Source organism: Protomyctophum parallelum, assembly GCF_964188405.1.
Source record: "Protomyctophum parallelum genome assembly, chromosome: 17".
NCBI lineage: Eukaryota > Metazoa > Chordata > Actinopteri > Myctophiformes > Myctophidae > Protomyctophum > Protomyctophum parallelum.
In genome coordinates this window covers 28654194-28661693 of record NC_139719.1, presented here as the reverse complement: position 1 = coordinate 28661693, position 7500 = coordinate 28654194, and the positions used below count along the sequence as shown (strand labels likewise).

At 46.7% G+C, this 7500-nt stretch overlaps 1 protein-coding gene across 2 annotated transcripts in view; it reads left to right on the top strand.

Annotated features, from left to right (window-relative positions):
• Positions 1-7500, top strand: part of vti1a (vesicle transport through interaction with t-SNAREs 1A) — a 156738-nt gene that overhangs the window by 138563 nt on the left and 10675 nt on the right. The window lies entirely within an intron of this gene.

Genomic DNA, 7500 nt, shown 5'->3' with positions numbered 1-7500 from the left:
GACTCTGTGGACCTTTAGCTCACATTTAGAATGTGTTAGCTGAACGTTAGTAAACAGGGATCTGAGCTTGTCCACAGAGTTCAAGGGTAAACCTGACCCGTGCTTGTAGTATGTACACGATGTGTGGGCCTGCGTCCATCCAGCGCTGGCATGTTCGGTGCATGTAAAGTGAACAAGTACAGGAGTTGATGGTAATCTGTCAACACAAGGTCCCTGCCTGACATGCTTGTCACATAGATAGAGGTAATTTACAGTACCATGACAGTGATTCCATTGAATTAGCTAATTAATTGCAGCTCACTCTTAGTTCTGCAATACAATTGTTTTTGTACAGCTTTTTTCTTTACTCTCTAATTGTTTCCCCCCACTTTAACAAAAGATGCTGGATTGTCATCAGTCTCTTGTTGGGTGAAGCGTTTAGAGACTGACGTGAGAGTCTAGGAGGGTATTAGCAGAGCGAGTATTGAGTATTGATGCAGCATTTTCAGCAAGATGAATGTCTTAGTCGTGAAGTCATTGTTGCAAGGGTAGCTTTCCATGCTATTATGTCTGAGCTGACACAGCTATGCAAAATGCACTGTAAAATGCTGCGTTAATTTAAGTCAGAACGTGTAAAAATAGATCGTCCAGGGTTATTCTTTTGGCCAAACTAAAGGTTTGGTGGTGTCGTGGTGTACTTTAAAACTTTCAGAGTTAAATTGACGCTCCGGATTTTACTGTGCAGCGTTGCAGTTCTCCTGCATGCACTCATTATCTCAACCGATCGGATGCAGGCCGTTCTCCTGGCGCGCATCTCCTCCCCTGTGTACCGGCCGTTTTGCATACTACTGATGTTTAAATGCTGCATTGTTAACTGACGTGGGGTAGCCCTTTGCTGACCCCGGAGGTATTTGCTCGTTTGATCACGGGGCAGCATTTTAATGTATCGAAGCAACGGCGCCTCCAGTATGGGTGGAGATGGAGGGCGAAGGCAGGACGAGGGAGGGGATCCATGGGGCTGTGGGCCTGGCGGTACAGAGCCAAGGTGATCATTAGAATATCTGCCGGTCAGCAAGGCCAGCGGAACACTGCTGACCCTGCACTTCCTCTTTGGCTGGCGGCAAATGTTGGGCGAACTGGGGCTTATTGATGCCTGAAGCAGTTACGATTACCCCTAATGGTGTGTTTGTTTGTTTGAGATAGGGGTGTTTGCATGCCAGCACAATTGTTTACATTGTGCCTTGTGTGTTGGTTCCTTGTTTTTTTTGCGTTTTTTTGACGGGCCTATGCCTATGATACTTCAGTGGCGGGATGAAAATGGCCAGTCTACAAACTCACAATGTGGCATATCACGATGCTTTGTGAGCTTGTACATTGGTTATTTTCAGCACACATCATGCCGTATGACATTGTAAGTAAGCATACGACTGGCCATGCCTTCACTTTACCCAACTCTCCTGCTCTTGTTGTTCTTCCTGAAGACATTATTTTGCTCTTAAGTATTGACCCAAGAAAGAAATGCCGCGCATTTTGACTGCGCGGCCCTCCTCGCGGCCCGCCCCTGGCCTCACGTCTGTGAGAATGGACCGCTGGGAGGAGGAGGAGGCGGAGACGAGGGGTCAGTGTCAGCAGAAAACACACCTTGGCTTTCATCGACTTTAACGGGCAGAAGAATCCCCCTTCGACAAGAGCACAACAGAGAGGAGAGCGAGTGGGGGGTTGGGACAACAAGGACATGAACAGTGTTTTGCCGCCTGGAGACATGCGCCACGTTGGAGCAAACCAGGCCTTGGACCCCTCAACAGAACGTCTATTGAACACCTACACCCCTCACCCTCCTTTGCCCTTTTTCCCCTCTCTCTCTGTCTCTATCCTCTTTGCTCCTTTGTGGGGGTGACTCGTGGAGGAGCAGTGGCCGCAGTACGCTAGGGGAAGGGTTGAAAAAGTAAGAAAAATCCACTTCGCTCGACTCCATTGTCAATAATTGATGTGCTGCTCCCTGATGAATTTCCCATAGCTGGCCCAAGTGGGTCTGTGATGTGTAGAACGTAGGAGGGGGGGGGGGGGGGGGGGGGACAGAACGGATGCTTTCTGACGGGGGAACTGGCAGAGGGTCAGATCTGGGTTCCAGTGTGAACAGAAGTGCTGCCGTGAAAACAAGCAGACCAAGGTGGACGTTTGTCTATTCATTTGTTTATTTCTTTTTCAGATTTCTATGTTTTCTTTCTTTGTTTCATATTGACAAGGAGTGTGTCAATGGAAGAAAGAGGGCAGAGGTGGGTGGCCATTCGTAGCACTGGTCTTTAGCCGGAATGGAACCAGGGATGTTAAATTTATGTGGTTGATTCCCTGTCCTGTCATTCAGGACGCGCTCCAACTGGAGGACTTTTGTCATTTTCCGCTTTTTGAATGTTGCATAGTTTTGTGTCACTCTATTAATGCATACAACATGAATCCTTAAAAAAATCAATTCCTTCAACCCATTGTCTTAGAATCTCCCTTTGCCGTGTCTCTAATGTTTCTGATGACCTTAGGATCTGTGCTGCCAAGTCTACCAATGTGGGTCCCCTGGAGACCACGTGGCAAATATGGATTTGCCCCATTCCTTAAATTTCATTTCCATGCGTCCCAGAGCATCCCTGATACCCCCGCTGGCCTTTGAACCCTGGTTCACAGTGCCGCGGAGGTCAACCACCAATCTGCATCTCTCCGAGTTCTCCAGCCTGGCCGCGTGGGCGTGAGCCGAGAGAGGTAATGCCACATGAGTTTACCTCCAGAGCCAAGCCAGTAAACAACCGGCAAACTGAAGGAGGAGCATTCTCAGTCAATTAACACAAGCTGTCAAAGCTTTGCCCCCACCCTCCCCTCCCGCCCACCATTCCTTAGCCCCACCTCCATCTATTCCCCCTCCTATCATTCCTGCACTGTCTCCCATAGATTTGTTATTTCTCTCTCTCTCGTGAGTTTTCTGCAGAAGACTGACCCTGCAAGGCTGCAGGGCCTGATTAGCGGGGCTTTGGAGCCCAGAGTCTATTGATCGAGGACTCCAGGGCGCTAAGCAAATGTAGCCAGTGCAACAAGTCAATAATGCTGTTATTGCAACAAACCCAGCTGCACTGGTGGCCTCCCTTGCACACTCCTTGTGGTTATTTTGCAGGGGGCAGGTTAGGGTGCGGGTGGGGGTTGTTGGGAGTGAGGCAAGCAATCATGAGCAAATCAGTGTCACTCAAGAGAGTGGGTGGGTGTGCGCTCACACCCACTCTCTGTCTTTATCTCTCTCTCACTGTTTCTTTCTTTCTCTGTTCTTCCTCTTATTTGCGCAATTTCTTCCGTCATATTCTTTCTACATTTTGAGGCCTCTGTCTCCATTCATGTGCTTTCTGCCCGCATACGATAAAAGTATTGCTAGAGATAAATCCCACCTGACCAACTTCTCTCAGCATCTCTCTCTATTCTCTCTCTCTCTCTCTCTATTCTCTCTCTCTCTCTATTCTCTCTCTCTTCTCTCTCTCTCTCTCTCTCTCTCTCTCTCTCTCTCTCTCTCTCTCTCTCTCTCTCCTCTCTCTCTCTCTCTCTCTCTCTCTCTCTCTCTCTCTCTCTCTCTCTCTCCTCAACCTAGCCCCACTCTCTCCAGCTCTCCTCTGAGGTAGGAGGGAAGTGGGTCTGCAAATTTAATGGAACAGCATGATATATTTAGACTGACTAAAACCTCCCTTGTAGTGTCAAATGGTGGGTTGTAGGATGACATTATACCCCTTACATTATCTCCATCTCTCTTTAACCCTCTCGGTCCCTCCCTCTCTCTCAGGCTATCTGCTCCTCTTATCTGCTTCTCACCAGAGTATATTCACATGTAGCTGTATAGTACTTGTTATTTCACACAGACACGTCGGAACTCTCCTGTTACGTTTGCATTTTTTTTCCTCCTACAACTCCGCCTTGATGCAGACGAGCAAAGTACAGTAAATCTCTGTCTGGCAGTCACCCGCGCACACATTCGATCGCTCGCTGCTGAAATTCTGGCTTCGCTTCTTTTCCTGGCCTGCAGGACAGAGCGCGGGACCCTGTGAGGCGCGAAGGTCACCTGAAGGTCAAGTGCAAGGCGCGAACACTTGCCTTTTTCATACTCATGGCCATGACCTTCAGTTCCAGTTTGACTAGACGCTGTTCTGAACAGCACTACTAGCATCCCATAAACATGACCTTTGCCCTCTTTAACACAGCCGCGAGGAACAAGCCTAAAAAATGACAATGGCGTAACAGCGACACCATGTTCTCCGCAGGCACAGTGAGTGTTTTCACCTTGCTAAACTAAACTGACCCTTATGACAGGCCCTGACCAAGTGGACGAGCATGAACCCTTGTGTCCCTATTCTGAGCATGTCATTATAGGCAAGAATTCGGCCAACATAGTCAAACCTTCGGTGGAAAATAGCACATCTACAAGCTTGCAACGTGAGGTTGTGAACTTGTGGATTGGCTGTTTTCCGTGAACAGATTTGGTGTGGAGGGAAAAAATGGACCCTGGCCAACAAAGTATAAATAATTAGTATAAGGTTTTAAGTGGTTAAGAAATAATACACGTGCTTCTATTCACCCAGCGATGAATGAGTGAAAATGCATTAGAATGTTACAAGTTGTTATATAGCCAGTGTGTCATTGGTGTACATGTACGTGTGGTGTTTGAGAGGCTGGCTCATCCTGTATGTCTGCATACGGCTGCATGCTGGCGGCCAGTATCTCCATGAGACACACAGGATGCATGACAAAATCGGGGGGGAAACTGGGGGGTGTTGAGCAAATATTTGGAGAGTTTATTTGAAATGGCAAACAAACAGCATGCGGAGCCTCCATGTCGGCCAATAAAACGACTCGTAAACATCAGTGTCCCACATCACTTCTCGGTCGTGGAATCCTAAACATAAGTCTTAACAGACCAGATGAGGTGGAAGCGTTTATCTGATGCAGGAGGTCATGTTTGAGCGGAAACCTCTCTATGGCGCCTCGCTATGCCAAACTGTCGAGCAGCCAAGAGAAGTTATTGTAAAGATGAGCAGTTTGATATCTAGATGTGCAAGAAGCATAATATCGCTGTCATCTTTTTCTTTTTTTTTTCATAAATAAATGCTGCTATCGTTATGACACTGTCACTCAAAAGTGTTCGGAATTAACCGACCTACAACCGCACAGCAAAGAATTTGGAAGATCTTTATCTGGGCTATAATGATAGATATTTAACCAATGAAAAATATTATCGTGAGCTTGTAACGAAATAATAACTACAGTGGACTCATTGGAACACATTCTTTTGTCAGTTTCTTGAACAGTTTCTGCCTGACAGCGATGATAAGCTACACACTCTGCTAAGCAGGTAAAGAAAGGAAATGGAAGCCAATTGCTCAATTTGTAATTGACCACTTAGACACGAGTCGATTATGTTACAGTTAAACGCACATAAACGCAGCTAAGTTGTCCTTTAGCTCACAGCTTCTCTTTTTCTGCAATGCGACCTCAAAACATTCCCTTTATTGAAACAGTCCCGACACCCATAGCTTGAAGTGGTCAGGCACAACTTGAAGCCGGCAGAGTGTGTATCCGGTGTCCACCCCCAGCCGCGCTCCTCCCCGCTTTAGTCGTCGCCGTTGAGCCAAAGCCAGCAGCATCTCGCCGTGCTTCTATAAAAACCACCCAGAAACCAAAACATACATATAAAAAGTTAGCGCGAGACACAGCTGTGACAGAAAGTGATTAAGAATCAACGTGAGGCGTCTTGCCGCTGCCCTGCCCCTCCCTGTCCGTATGGGCTATTGTGTAACAGTAACACAGCACGTATGCGTCATAAAGCATCGCCGCAAGTCTGTCCCACAGCTCCCAGAGCATCCCCAGCTCCTCTCTCTCTCTCTGTCACGTCTCCCGGCTCAGTGCAAGCAAGCGGTGGTGGTGCGCACAGAAGATTTATGTGCTTTAATGAGATTTCAATACTGAACAAACAATAAAAATTTATGGACATCATAGTCTTGGAGGCCTACAGCTCTCGGGCTCGTGTTACGCCCTTTTTTTCTCCTCTTTTTCTTTTTCTTAACCGGGGCCGGTAAACTGATCTGCAGCTGGCCCCAGGAGCCTGCGGAATGTATGCAAAAAAGGTTTTTGTGTTGGGAGGAAATCTTAGCAGATGCAGAGAGAGAGAAAAGTGAGAGAAGTCTGTTATCAGGGCATGAAGAAATGGTGACCCGCTTGCTCTGTAACCCCCAAATCAACTTTATTGTAAGAAAGAAGCGCATGCTGTGCCTCTTGAGGTTTGTGGCTGACTGGGGTCAGGGCCTGCCGAGGCATTTTTAGTCATCCATGAGGCATCCCTTCACCCGTCTTTTCAACTTCATAAACTATAAACTAAATCTAAATAACGACAAAAGAACGAACCGGCGACCTGGGGAATTCCCCCAAAAGCGAAAGTATGTGCAAGAATGTGAGTGAGCGACCAGCCGGCCAGCCAACCCGGCATTGAGCTCATTGATTAATTGATTAGAATGTCTGTGGTCAACTCAATTATAGGAGCTCCACTCAGTTGACAAAAAGTATGAATCTAGCCTCTTCAGTTTATAAACCGTACTTTGGCTTCAGCACTCTCCCTTCTCTTCTCAAATTTGCATTCCCTTTTTTAAGGAACTTTTTAAAGTGCCCTTCCTATGTATGTTTTGTGATCCGCGCTAAGGAAGATTTTGGACCTAATCGCATCAAACGTGCCATTTCATTCATACCCGCTGACACAAAACGTCACGTCTGAGGTCATCGTTTGCAATCTCAGCATTTTGCAGGAAAATCCACAGAAGACATACATAAAAATGATCTCCTCACATTACAACAATGAATGGGATTTAAGTTCAAAATTGGCAAAGTTTCCCCTTTAACCCATTTGAAACCATTTTTGATTTTAGCTATACTATATCATTTTAACCACTTTGACCATAATTTTATAGTTTATTCTACTGGCTATTCAAAATTAGCAGATATACAACCTCCACAAGGACAATGTCACAAGGCTGTTATTTTTTTGTCAGGTGAAACCTGGCTAATGAAAGCTCATGAACTGTAGACGACCTTTAAAGGACCTAGTCATACTGACGGCCTAGCCTGATTGGCTGCCACACACGCTGCCTAAGCCAACGAGAGTGCAGTGTGATTGCCTGCCTCTTAAGCTATGCCACACGCACAACGGAGACTCTGCCAACCCGCCTGCACCACAACGGCCACGAGGTTGCGACAGAGAAACATACACGTTACTAAAATAGTAAAAACAAAGACAAAAAGGGGGACAACGGAGACAGCGGGTGGATTGACATGGAGTACAGCGCGACATACTTGACAAAATCCAGCTGCTTATTAAAATCTACATTTGAATATTCATATACATTGTAGTCGCCCCCCCCCCCCCCTGTATCATTTCATTTTGTCGGGGCAATGCAACCAAAACAGAGCCACAGTTATCTACCCACCCACGTAATGTTTGCAGTCGCCTCGAAT